The sequence below is a fragment of the Fukomys damarensis genome, unplaced genomic scaffold, assembly GCF_012274545.1.
Source record: "Fukomys damarensis isolate Sample0158 unplaced genomic scaffold, DMR_v1.0_HiC HiC_scaffold_16, whole genome shotgun sequence".
Lineage (NCBI taxonomy): Eukaryota > Metazoa > Chordata > Mammalia > Rodentia > Bathyergidae > Fukomys > Fukomys damarensis.
In genome coordinates this window covers 48,295,713-48,310,251 of record NW_022900928.1, presented here as the reverse complement: position 1 = coordinate 48,310,251, position 14,539 = coordinate 48,295,713, and the positions used below count along the sequence as shown (strand labels likewise).

Genomic DNA, 14,539 nt, shown 5'->3' with positions numbered 1-14,539 from the left:
TCCTATTTCACATTGTCAATTATCTCATTGGGATCTTATCTACTATTATTTTTTTACACCAGAGAAACTATTCAGTATTTACACATGTGTGACTCATTTGTTTCACTTAGGAGTATATCCTCAATATGTATCCATTTTCCTATAAATGAATCTAATTTCTCATTCTTTATGGCTGATTAGTACTCAATTTTATAGAAAAACCACATCTTCTTTATTCAGTTTCCAACTGAAGGGCAAATGAGCTGTTTCCAAGTTTTAACTATTAAAAACTGTGCTGCTATGAACATAGGTGCACATATATCACTGTGATGTGATTCTTTTAATTGTTTTTGAAATATACCCAGCAGAGGGATGGCTGGGTCAAATGGAACCTCTAGTCCCAGCTCTTTGAGGTATCTCTGAAAGGGAACAGTGATGCTCAACAACTAGGCCACACACACACACACACACACACACCAAGAGGTCCGACTGGAGACTTTATTCAGGGAGTGGGAGGAGAGAGAGCAGAGAGAGAGAGAGAGAGACAGAGAGAGAGGAGGAAGAAGAAGCGAGGAAGAGAAGAAGAGAATAAAGAAAGGAAGGTCCTTTTATTGGTTTTGGGCTGGGCTATTGATTATTAATGAGGAGTGAGCTACTTCTAACCTATCACAGGGCAGGTTGCCTTTTATGGGTCCAGCCCTGCAGATGCAGGTTTCAACTTCTCCGGACCACTGTGGCCTTGCGGGGAGGGAAACCAGAGATAAGTGCATGAGGTCATTTTAGGAGCCAAGATGTACCAGGAGAATGCAGCCTGTGCTGGCAGCATCACAAAATACTTTAATGTAATCAATTCCCTAACAATCTCCATATTGATTACCATTTTATTTTCAGTTTTTATTAATGTAAATAAGCCGCTGTGCACCATGTTATTTTTCTTTGGCCATCACTTTATTTATACCTTTCTATATTCCCCTTCATGTCACTGGAGTCAGGAAGTCTGAAAACTATTACCCAGACCCTTGAATAGTTAATAGATAATAGGAAACATGAAAGGAAGTTCTAAAGGTACGAACAGTGGATAACACATTTTGTTTTTCATTTCTGGTTAACAAATGTGTCAAGTAGCACCAGCACTAACGTCTTGTGTAGGCATTGTGCAGTCAGTAAGTGCAGTTGAAAGGAATCCCAGGAGCTTTAGTCAGCAGCATCATATGTAGGGACCTGGTCCAGGAGAGCAGCAACAACACCAGCACCACACAGGCTGCATGTGGATTGTGACTTCTGCTTTAGAAACTACAGTAAAAGCTTTGGATCTTTGAGGGGTACCAAGCCTGGGCTGCAAAATGGAATTGTAGAATTCTGACTCCAACAAAGAGTCAGTAATGACGATTCCAACAGTTGTAACACACGGAGATACCCCAGAAATTATGGCTTCTAGGGAGTATTCCTAGTTATTTTGCCTGTCCTCAGGGACAGTGATGTTTCCTGCATTTTCTTATCTTTGGGTAACTTCTTTCCTGCATAATGCCTTTCAAACCCTTTTATAACTGATTTTATACAATTTAAATATTCTGAAAATGCTTAGAGATTATCTACTTTTCTGACTGTATTTATATAGCTTTCTTTCATTCTTCCTTTATTTGAATATTTTATCTGTATCAAAATCAATTTGCACTACATAATATAACTTGTCCATATCATTGTCTTATATAAAGAATTTGGAACACTTATCATTTCTTTGATTTTATTGGAAATATTTTCATTTTCTTTCATCTGTAAGTTTAATCATTTGCACTGCTTATACTGTTTCTTCCCAAATAACGTAGACTTTTCTAAATATTACATTTTATAGTACCCTTTATAATGGGAATTATTTTACATTAAATTTTATGAATATAAATATTTAACTTCAAAACTATAAATATAAATTTACAATGAAATTATTATATTAGTTAAATACAACATATATATATATGATGTTAAACATTAACAATATTACTAAAAATTGGTTTTTCTTTTCTGATAAATATTTAAACATACAAAATTGAAAAGCATGTCTTTTATGCACCGTAATTGTGAGATTCTCCAAATTTGGTGATTTATAAAAATGCATCTTTGATATCTATATACCCTCAACCAGGAAACATTTAGTAGATTGAAATGTAGTTGAGAGCACCATAGATAAAAATATTTTTGCAAAATTATCATCTCTAGAAAAATAATCAAAGTAAATTCTCTCCTTATTTTCACTATAGGTGTTAATAAGTTCCCCATACCTGAAAATGCCATAAATATGCTTCTTAAATGTGTCTTATACAACTACAATTCACAGAAAACTATCATATTTGTACTTGAACACATGTAAGTTTGAAACATTGAGCTATAGAAAGTCTTTTGTAAGTTGAATACCATCATGGAAGCTTCAATTAATTGGAAACTGAAACTGACAAAAATTTTGTCAACACAATTTATATCCAATCGCTTCTCCATAATTCACTTTTTAATCTCTTTACATCATTATTTCTATAGTCTCTGTTCTAGTCCCTAATTTTACTCAAAATCAGTCTTAAGTTCCATCTCATCTTCTTTTTGTCTTCTGTTTGGTTTCGTTTAGTTTGGTACCCGGGATCAAACTCAGGACACTTATGCTTAGAAGGCAGGCACCATGCTGCTGAGCTAAATGCCTGGCCCAAGCGCCATCTTATTTTATTGCAGTGTGATTTCAAGTTTTTTCAGGGATAAAGTAATAAATTGCTGCTTCTAAAAATGTATTTGATATCTCAGTCATTTTTGTACTGACTTCTGACTATTCCTCCATTTCTGTAGCTATAAATGCTACGACTATTCTAAAGTAATAACAGTTAAGTAAATTACAATGGAATACTCAGTCATCACCATAGAGGAAATATTCTGATACAATTTAAATAAGTGGAAAAATCTAAAAGTATATTTTATTGCTCCCCTTCTACATAAAATGATAATACTCCTTTATTTCTTTATCTCTTTTTCTGTGTCTATTGGTTTCTCTAGAGAACACACAAGTGAGGACTGGTTTATAGTTTTTATGTAGGAGATTATTTCAGTTTACCTCACCATTGATAGAATTTTTATTTAGTGGAGGACAAATAATATTTTGTGAATATAGTCCACCACTTTACCCAGAGAATTGTATTTTTCCTAATATTCTATAATTTTTAAGTTAATATATTACTTTTCCCTAAAGGATTCAGTAACCCATAGAGATCTGACCAAAGCATGTCTTTTGTTCTTTTTTTTAAAGACTGGGTCCCCCTATGAAGTTCAGTTAGCCTTGAACTCACTATATTTCCCAGGCTGGCCTCAAATTCTTGGTGATCCTCCTGCTTCAGCCTACCGATTGCTGAGATTATAGGCCTGCGCCATCACCACCACCAGGCTCCTGATGTGTACTCTTAATTCCATGGACGACAAAACTTTTCTACAAAACATCGAAATCAATGAAATGTTATATTTGCCTACTAATAAATGCCTCAAAGTTACCCATAATTCAGTAGTATCGGCTAACATGGATTTGGCATTCAAACTGCTCTTTCAAGAGGTTAAGACACCCAAAAGGAAAATAAAAGCAAAATGGTTCATAAAATACAACATTTAATAAACTATTTTGTCATACAAATGTAAGGAAAATATAAAAAAGAAAAGCATAATTACATCAAGCATATAAAGTTAAGAAGCCTGGGCTGGGGATTTAGCTCAAGGTGCCATTGCCTACTTTGCAAGTGCAAGGTCCTGAGTTGGATCCCCAGTACCAGAAAAAGAAAGAAAGAAAGAAAGAAAAAGAAAGAAAGAAAGAAAGAAAGAAAGAAAGAAAGAAAGAAAGAAAGAAAGAAAGAAAACAATAAGTTAAGAATTCTTATTTCCAGACAATATGTGATATGTTGTGAAATTATTAAAAATATATTCAAAGGATATACCAAAGCACTTATTTCAGTAATATTAAAGTTTAATATAAAGTTAATCAGTGTTTTCTACCATTGATGATGAAACTGTCAGTATTTTTCCATTAGCTATGAACTTGTTTTTCTTATCATTCCAGTGTTTACAAAACGTACCTTTCCTATTATAGTATATTCAATTAGAATTTAGTTTTTCAAATTTTTTAAATTAAAAAAAATCTGGTCCTCTGCATACAGAACTCTTCTATCTTAAAAATGCTTTTGAAAACCAGGTGTTGTAATTCATGCCTCTGATGTCAGGTACTACAGAGGCTGAGGCAGGAGGATCAGATCACAAATTTGAAGCTAGCTTGGACAAGTTAAAGAAAACTGTCTCCAACTAAAATAATACTAATAAATGTTTGAATATATAGTTGGTTGGAAGGGACCCCTGGTTTATTCTCCAGTACTATTTGCAAGCAACAGCAATAATACCATCAAAGAACTTTTGAACTTGCACTTTTGAAAGTATATATTTTAGAGTAGCATTGCCCATATTGGCCAGCCTGTCAGCTTTAACTCTAAGCTCCCCAAGCATCTGTGACTGCAGGAAATTTATTTTGGCTAAATCTAATATTATCATAGATGTAATGGGATAATAATAAACTTGTCTTTGGGTACTTTTATTGGGATTTAATATGATAATGTAAACAATGTGTTTATCATAGCACCTCTATTAAATATGGGTTCTATATACTCACAGTTTTTCATCTTTCTTTGATTTACATAAAACTTTATCTTGTTATACCTACTCAAGAATTCTGATGAACTGTAAACTTGGTGATTATGGACCTTATCCTGTATTCAACATTTTATTTGTTATTGTGAGTAAATATGCTACAAATATCAATTTTATTAAAAGAGCACAATATACTCTCTACATATATAATGTATCAAAATGAGTACATACTAAAAAATAGTGATATTATAGTTGTCTCTCCTACAACTGATATTACTCCTCTAATCAACATATTAATATTTCATCTGAGTAAAGATACTTAATCCCATTGATTCTAGTTTATTATAATAAAGGTAACATTTTGTCCCTTGAGGCTTACCTTGACTACTTACTTTTAGTGATTCATACACAATTTTATAGAGCTTCTAAATTTACAAAAGTCAATATCTAATCAAAATGTATTCACTTATTTGATGTGTACTACATACCTCATTAACATTAGTAGAAATAAGTTGATTTCACCTATATTTCAAGTAAATAAAGTTAATTATTTGATGAATGCCTTTGTGCATCGTACCTTGATGTGAAATGCTTTTTGGTAAGCTCTCAATAAATGAGGTGTGTGAGTACATAAACTTTTAAACTGCTTATTTTTTAAAGAGTCCATTATTTCATTGCATTAAAATATTTCTGATACTCTGCATTTTGAACTGATTAATTTTATTTTACCTGATTTAAAGGTTTGTAGTTTGTAGCTATATACTTCAGTTCCTCACTACTCTTGTTCCTTTACTGTGTGTACATCTCAGGGAGGTCTGGATCACTGAGATGCATAAATTATCACACCATGGCATTACATCCCAGTGGCCTGCCACAGCAGCATCCTTCTCAGTATGTCTATTTTGATTAAAATACAACTCTTCCTTTTAAAATAAAGTCTAGGTCTAGGGATTTAGCTCAGTGGTTCGGTGGCCTGCCTTGCAAGTGCAAGGACCCAAGTTCAATCCCCGGTACCAAAAAAAAAAAAAAGTCTAAACACTCAAGTATTATTAAAAGATAACGTGCTGTTTTGCTGAAATGCTCTATCTACATTTCTATAGTCACATAAAAGGTAATTCACGAATGCAAATTCTTGAGAACATTACCAATATATTAATGGTTGTCTACCGTTAATCAATATATTAATGGTATCTACAAGGAAGGTGCCAATTATAACTGAAATCACATTCTGCTGCAGACAGTAGTCTTTACATATACTTTCAGAAAATTCATTTACATATTGAATAAATATTTTGCCTAATATATACAGAGTACTGTTTCAGATATTAGGTAGTTGAAATCTTAGGCTTCACTAGATTTAACTTTTAGCAACTAGATGCTGGTAAGTGAAACTAGGTGTAACACATAAATGACTATGTGCTTCTATGGAAATAACTAGCAAAGGAGGCTAAGAAGTTTGAGAGAAGGAAGGTTGTAAGAATGGCAGTATCATTTCGTTGAGAAGCTGATATTTATGTAGAATCTTGAGGAAGGTGAAAGTGTTATCTTACAAGGTAGGTCAAAGGCAACCAGCAATTTGAAGGGAATATCAGTTGAAATGAGGCCGGACCACCAAGTAGGCAGAGGTTATTTTGAACTCTGTAGGCCATATAATTTGTTTTTACTGTCAGGGAAATAAGGAATCATTGAAGATTTTGGCAATGATGGTCAGTAATGAAGAATGTGAAAGAACCTTTCTGATAATTATGTTGAAAATATATTATAGGCAGAGGAATGTGTTTGATGGAAAACTATTTGGTGTCTTCTGCAATAATCCAAATGAAAGATTATGGTGGTTAGATGAAATTGAAATTAGTGAAGCAATTAGGGGAATAAAGAAATATGGTATGTGGTGTTAGAAACGTTAAGAGATTTTTTTTCAGCTTTAATTGAGTTTATTGGTACATTTTAGGGATACAGTACAGTTGCATTCATTGTTGGGATCTTGTACCTCTGCATGACAAGTCTTGTTCTCATTTTTTCCCCTTGCCCTTGCCCTCCTTTCACCCCCTCCTCCTCTCCCCATCTACAACCACTTTATTTCCATCTTTTCATTATCTCACAATTTTTTCTTTTCCCTTTTTACCCTTCCTCTACCCATCCCACCTTCCCTACATCTTTAGCTCATATTGAAGATATACTCCTAAGTGAAATAAATAAGGCACACATGTGTAAATACCGAATAGTTTCTCTGGTGTGAATAATCTGCAGTAATACAGAAGATCCTAATAAGATTACTAACATTTAGAAATGGGAAGAAAGGAGGAGTTAAGAGATTTTAAAATCCTTTTTTTTGTTGTTGTTGTTACCAGGGATCAAACTTGAGGCCTTGTACTTGCAGTGTCAGGCAGCAGAACCACTGAGCTAAATCCCTAGCCCTAAAAATCTTATTAGAGGTCTCTAGTTAGTGGTTGAGTAAGGGGTATAGAATTCAGGTTGTATCTATAAATATAAATTCACGATTATTTGGCACATAGCTGATTTTCACTGAATTCTAAATTAAAAATCAGGGGGCTGGGGATTTAGCTTGGTGATTTAGCTTGGTGATTTGCCTGCCTTCCTCACAAGCATATAGACCTGAGTTCAATCCCCAGGGCCTAAATAAATAAATAAATTATAAATCACTTTTTGAAACCTCTGACAATGTAGATTTTTGTCAGAAAGAAGCTTGGTTTTTAAAATCATCTTTTCTTTATTAAGATAAACTCCAAAGGGACTTATCCTCAAAGCCCTTAAATTTAACACACATACACTATACCAAGGAAAAATTACTTTGGCATTATATGCATTATAAATATTTGAATTTAATAATTGTTTCTTAATATCCAAGAAAGAAAAATAAGGCACAAAATTTGTGTTGTACCTTTGTCTATTATACTTTTGACAGAAGTGGTTTTTAAGGGTCAACCAATTTGAGTAAGTTTATGTGTAAACATCAGGAACGAAATTCAAAAAAGGGTGTATGAAGACTATGTCACTGTCTTTTTAAAAACTTACTCAAGTTCTTCTTCACATTGTTACATAAATTCACAGTAAGTGAAAGAATGTACATGACAATAATTGTTTATATGCTGTGGATTTAAAGGAATTTTGTGTAACATTATTTGTTGATTTAGATTTATTGTCATTTTTTTCTCTTTAGTCCTGGTACATCTGCTGTTAAATACTAATGAAAATAAAAATGAACATTTTACAACAGAATCAAGCAAGTTCTGAAATTCCATGTGAACCAACAACTCATTTAGTGCCTCTATATTTTTGTTTGTTTATTTCTACAGTGAGTTAACTGGGATATAAAGAAGTCAAAGTACAATGAAGCCTAAACTGTAAGTAAGCCTAAACTGTAAGTAAGCCTAAACTGCCTGCCTGAAAACAGGGGTATAACTACTCTTTTAGTGGAAATGTTTAATTATGCGTTCAGCATGAAAAATCTACTAAAGAACAAACAAAACAGTGCACTATTCACAAGTAAATGTTCTAAAATATTGATGTATTCATTACTTCTTTGTGTTAGACTCAAATATGAAGTTAAGAAAGAAAAATAATCCACCATGTCTGCTAAAATATGAATATCTAACTTTCTAAATTGTTTAAAGAATGTGCCCTGTAATTAAATTGATAGGAGAAATGTACAATTACAAAACATCAGGTGTTTGGAAAGAAAGCTATCTCTACTTTCCAGAGAGCATAGATAAGTAGAGTGAGGACTAAAGTCATATGCAGCAGCAAAGTATTATTGACATTTTTAGAAGTAAAAACATGAAGAGAATAAATTCAAACATGGCAACATGGAAAAATGTGAAAATTCTGAATATATACAGTCTCATGAATTTTTAAATAAGAAATATCCTTTGTATTACATAATTTTATAAAGTCCATCATACCTATGTGCCTGAGATTTTTAGTTTTAGATTCCCCAGCAATGTCAAACATTGTGCTTTAAAAGGCAATGATTAGTGGACTGGCCTGAAATACAGATGTTTTGAATCAAGGAAGACAGGAATAATTACAGAAGTAAAATAAATTGGATAATTACAAAATGCTTGCAATTTCATTAATCTATAAGAATGAGAAGCCAAAAAATAGCGATAGTGCATCATTATTTTAGATAACTATCTGAAAGATACATTTTAAACAGGCAATATAATTATAATCTCTATTTTATGATGGTAGATTTTGGTAATAAATAGGCATGAATAAGAAAAAGCATTTGTAAATCAGTTCTGAGTCCAAAACAGTCTTCAATAGACATAATAAATGTGAATATAGTTAGAGAAGAACTTACCATTGCTTTAAACAGGAGAAAATTACCTTACCACAAAATGCACTTTTGGAAGTTTAAGATGTTACAACATAGGTATATCATTAAATAATGACTATTTAAATTTCAAGTTTTTTCCTTGCTTTGTTAATCTATTTTTACTTCATTAAAAACATGTTGCAGGGTGGGGGATTTGACTCAGTGGTTTCAGCGCCTGCCTTGCAAGTGCAAGAACCCAAGTTCAATCCCTGGTCCAAAAAAAAAAAAAAAAAAAAAGTTGCAATAATTCCAGGAAAAATTCTTTTAAATCTAGCTTTGTGTCTTTTTAAGAATTTGAGGTACCTTGAGGTATAATAGAATTTATGATTATTTGTTCTTTTATAGTCTGATTCTTATTTAAGTTTGAACAAGACGGTAGTGTGAATGTCTAACAATTCTAATCAAAAGTTGAGGTTTACCTACTCTAAAATAGAGATAATGATGCTTATGAAGTTAAATATTAATAAAAGTCACTGAGTTCTTCAAAAAGTCAAGAATACCTACTTCTTCTTTTCATAAAAGTAAACTATTGAACCTGACTGAAATGAAATGAAGTGAAAATGGTAATAAATTCTCAAGCTCTTTTTCCTTCATGAGTTTTTTCCATATACTACTAACAATGAATGAGAATATTATTGCCAACTTAACATAGAATGTGTACTCGATACACTTAAAATTGTTTAAGAGCACAAAATATTTATTGAAAGATAGTTTCTGTCTAAGAGAGACACAAGGGAGACCAGAAAGTGGGTTGCCCACTCACCCAACTTCTCAAAGGTGTTTTATGGGATAAAATCACAAGGTGATGTGGGTTCAAGGAGAGACAAACTATAGCAACTAGTGAGATTACAGTGCAATTGCTTAGGTAATATTGATACAGTGAGAAATCACAAGGTGGATAAAATTTTGAACAACCAATAGGATTATAACAAGTATAGTCACTTAGGTAATATTAATTAAATGCAGATCCAATGAGAAAACAAGTCACTTAGCAAGCATACAAGGGATGAGCAATGATTTTTGGTGGTAAGGAATGGGTCAGGGATCTTGATGCCCCACCCATGTGAATGATTCCTATTTAGAATATCAGTACTATTCATGCTGTATGAGTATGGCAGTTTCTCTTCTTTTACATTGCTGGCTTTCAGTGAATGTATCTTGACTGTCCTCCATGTTAGCACCTCAACTGTCCTCCATGTTAGCTCCTTGTGTGTTGGCCCTGTCTCCATTGTTTCTAAAATCCATTCTTCAATTTTAGAAAGCATGAACTCACACTGAAGGTTTGAGCATTGCCTCTCTTCCCTTATATCATTTTGGAGGTCTGCCACCAAGATTACTGGTCCAAGGGATCCAACTACTAAAACAACCATGATTGGTTGCCAAACTCCAAGCAGTCATACAAATGGAACCAATGATAAGTGTGGTAGACATCTTTTATCAGGATCCACCGGATCAAGCTTGTAAACAGCTTATAACCACTAAACTACGATATAACTTCTATGTCACATTCTAAAGTCCTTTGGACCTTCTCATCCTCTTTTCGGAGGCTATTGTTGACTATATTCATAGCAATTCTGCTGATCTTATTATTTAGTCTGTGTATCCTTAATTGTTTCTTTCTTTGTCTCTGTCTCCTACAAACTCAAAACTATATGACTACCCAAGATGACAATGCCTGGAGTTATCAAAGGCCTTTAGAAAAGAGTTTCTATAGAGAACTGACTGCTGATCACAATTATGCCCTTCTTCAGCTGGAAGTAACCAGAAAGGTCTTTGCCATTTGCCCCCTAACAGCAGTTAGGGGTATTTCTTCAGAGGAGGAGATAGTGTAGATAGGTAAATTAATTAGCTATCTCGTAGACAGGTAGACAGGAACAGTGCACAAAGAGCTAATACATTTAATTTTTATGAACATGTGCAGATGCTGTACTGTAGTAAACACTGCTCCACATACAAAAATCATTCACAATAAATAGGATTCATTTTCAATTTTCCATTTATCAAAAAGCATTTTTATTAGGATAAAGGGACACATTTAGCTACATGATTTGGATTGTAACAAAAGCAGATCTTAACACATGACTAACCACACACAAGTCCCCACTCCCCCCCCACACACACATACAACCATGCTATCCAAATTCAGATTATTGTCAGTAAAATTGTCCCCTATATCATGGTTTATGTACATTATGTGTAGTCACGTTTTCGTTTTTCAATACAAACACTTCCCACTTACATCTATCTTTCCTTTATATAGATATATGAGACATTAGCATTTATTTAGATTAGTAATGGCTCACTGAAAAGTAAAGCTTAGAAAGATGACAGCCAGTGGGAGCAGAGTATTTTGTTTTGGGATAACAAAAGTAAACTAAATTTGTGGTTGTGGTTGTACAACTTTGTCAGTGTGCTACAAGGTTTACTGAATCTCAAACTTTGCATTTGTAAATTGTGTGGTATGCAAACTTTAGTTCATAGAGCTACTATTTTAAAGACAAAGTAAAAGTGAAGTTATCTATCTATGTGTATAACTATCATCTGAATCATTAGTTCTTAGGGCTGTGACTTTTGTTTGTTTTACTACCCTTTCAGATTTGGCATCACAATAGTAAGTTGTTTTTTATTTAAGAGCCAATTCCTTATATATCCCTTTCCCTATAGCATGTATAAAGAGAAAATTGTCATTTCTTGAAGAAAACTTTAGTATATTTGCCATGTATATCTATATATAAAATCTCTCTATACACACATATGTGATATAGAGAAACAGAAAAAGAGATGTAGAATCAGACTGCTAGTTTTATTAACTGCAACATCTAACAACTACATAATTTACTTTGTTCCTTTTATTTTTTTTGAGGTTTAGAGGAGCTGGTTCTTTATTTCAAAAAGTCACTTGGCAATATTCAGTATCAAAACAGTTGCACTACTAGCTCCTCTTTCTCCTGATTGGCCCCAAAGAGAGATCACAAGAAAAGAGCATACATTTTAAGCCAGTAAACTGCAGGATGTACACCCAATAGACCTAGCAGAAACCTCACCCAAAAGTAGGGATTGGGTAGCGAAAAAACTTCAAAAGATTAGCACACTGTCAACCCACAGACTGTAGAGAACTCTCACAGCCAGATGGGGAAGCTATATACTGCAATCCTAAAGAAGCAGAATTTCAAAATAATATAAAATTTTGAAAGTTTTATACATAAGCCGTTCCTGATTTCTGCAGCACTGACTGGTACAACGCACAATGAGATGGCACATTATCCGAGACAGCAGCTTCAGACCCAGAAAAGGGTGAGTTGAATTTCATATGGTTGAATCAGTGGCAAAAGTATCATTTTGCTTTTCTTTCAAGGAAGCAGGAGAGCAGCTAATGGGTCATCTCAAGATTGAGGGAGGGACACATGATCCATTCAGTGAGCAACTTGGAAGAGGAGAGAAATCAGACAAAAATTTGGTCTCAGGGCTGGAGATGGGTTCCGTGGAAGAGATTTTGCCTAACATGCATGAGGCCCTCCCTAGGGTCAATCCCCAGGCCAAAAAAAAAAAAAAAAAAAAAAAAAATCTGAGCAGCACAGTTTTGTTTTTTGTTTTGGGCTGACTCCTCCTGGAATCACCTTCCTGGTTTGGCGGGCTAGTACTTGGTGCAGAGCAGTGTGGTTTCCTACGGTGGTGTGTTTCCTTGGGTTCTGTTTGCCTCTTCGTGAGGCATCTGCCCATACTTCTTTTCCTTCTCTGTGGATAAGGAACTATGCATTAAGCTGAAAAGTTACCTTCAAACGTGGGAAAGGAATTAGATTGCTGCTTCAGAGCTGTGGAATTATTTGGAATGTTTTACAAATGGTTGCTACAACAACAAAAAAGTTCTTACAAATGTGTACATCACAACATGCTTTTAAAGACACTTGGTACTGTGCCCACATTCCCTTTCAAGACTTGTCATGTAGAGGTACAAGATCCCAACAATGAATGTAACTGTACTGTATCCCTAAAATGTACCAATAAACTCAATTAAAGCTGAAAAAAAATTGTTTCCAAAGGTGCTCAGCCTTTAGCCCGGCCAGAATCTCTGGGAAGGGGCAGAGACAGTTTAATGCAAAGACAAAGAGGTACAGGATGAGGTGGGGTGGGGAAAGAGAACGTGGAAAGGAAAAAGCAGCCTTAAAGACCAGCCCTCAGTTTCCAGATCAGCGTGGGGCAAGCAGCACAGAGGAGCAGCGGCAGGACGGGACTGGGGAGCTCTACAACTCGTTCAGGTAGAGCAGAGTCCGGTCCGGCACCTTTGGGCTCAGGTGCTCCTCTTTGGTGCATTTCAACTTATCTTCCAAGTCATCAATTGTCTTTTCCACTTTGGCTACCGATCTCTCACCAAACTCGGCGCAGGTCTGACCCTCCTTGACTTTATCAGGGGGAATCTTTGTTTCTTCCTCATATTTGTCGTCCTCTTGGGAGTGCTTTTCTCCCGCAGCATTCTGACGCTTCAGGTTCTGGTCCATCCGTCTGATCTGTTCATTTCCCCGGCATAATCTGCCAGCTCAGCTCGTTCCTCTGCGTTCCGTCTTCAGTAATCATCAACTCAGGAGCCATCCCTTAATACTTCCTATCTGCTTCTTCTGCAGTTTGTTTAACTTCTTTAAGTTGGATTTCCTGGAGTTTCATCTTTCGTTCATCTTTTGGGGCCCGGTTTTCAACAGCCTTCATACCGCTCCACTCTCATCAGCAGCTTTGTCAGCTTGCCCCAGGTTCGCAGGGCAGTGGTCAGGCGCTCCTGTGCACGGCTCAGCTCCTCTTCAACCAGATGGATCCTAGGGTTCCGGGAGGCCACCTCTGCCTCGGCCTGTTCCTGGCTGGCCTTTCTCCCTCCACCCCTCCCCTGGGCACCGTCCGCCGCTGCTGAAGAACCTGCATCTCGGCTTCGCCACCTGATGGTGGTGATCTCCGTCATTGCCCCCGACCAGCTGTCTCTCTTCTCAATCCCTGACTCCTCCATCCTGTTCCTTTGTTTTCTCCTCTGTAAATTTAGTTGTAATAACCTACGCCATACGGATTTGTGGGGGTTCAATGAATTTTCCATCTAAAATTCTCCATGTAGCACCTGCCACACTGTAAGTCCGCACACATTATTGAATGCCTATGGTAATTTTAGTAAACGATTATTATATTATCTTTAGTAGCCCCTACTTATTAAGCATTGTGCAAGATTTTTATGTGTATTAAGCTGTCAAAAAAAAAACATTAAGGAAAAGTCAAGTATTAAGATATATGATATCAACCTTGTTCACATATTCCTCCCATATATGCGAACTGGATAGTCTTTTCAAATCTCTCAGAATGTTTTCCACACTTTCTATTGTCTGGAATACCCTGCTCCCTCGTTATCTGAGAGACAAGAAAGCAAGCAAACATAAAGCATAATAAAATAAACTGAAACAAAATCCTTCTCTAGGAGAGTAGTAAAGCAGGATTGCCTTAATATTTAGCAGTTTGGACTTCAGAGGCAGGATTTAGTTTTGCCATTAACCAATTCCATGATATTGTGGGTTATTACGATTGTATGAAGTCCCATTA

General features: G+C 35.2%; 1 pseudogene; it reads right to left on the bottom strand.

Annotated features, from left to right (window-relative positions):
• Positions 1 to 13,212: 13,212 nt before the first annotated feature.
• Positions 13,213 to 13,916, bottom strand: LOC104874835 (annotated as a pseudogene).
• Positions 13,917 to 14,539: the final 623 nt, after the last annotated feature.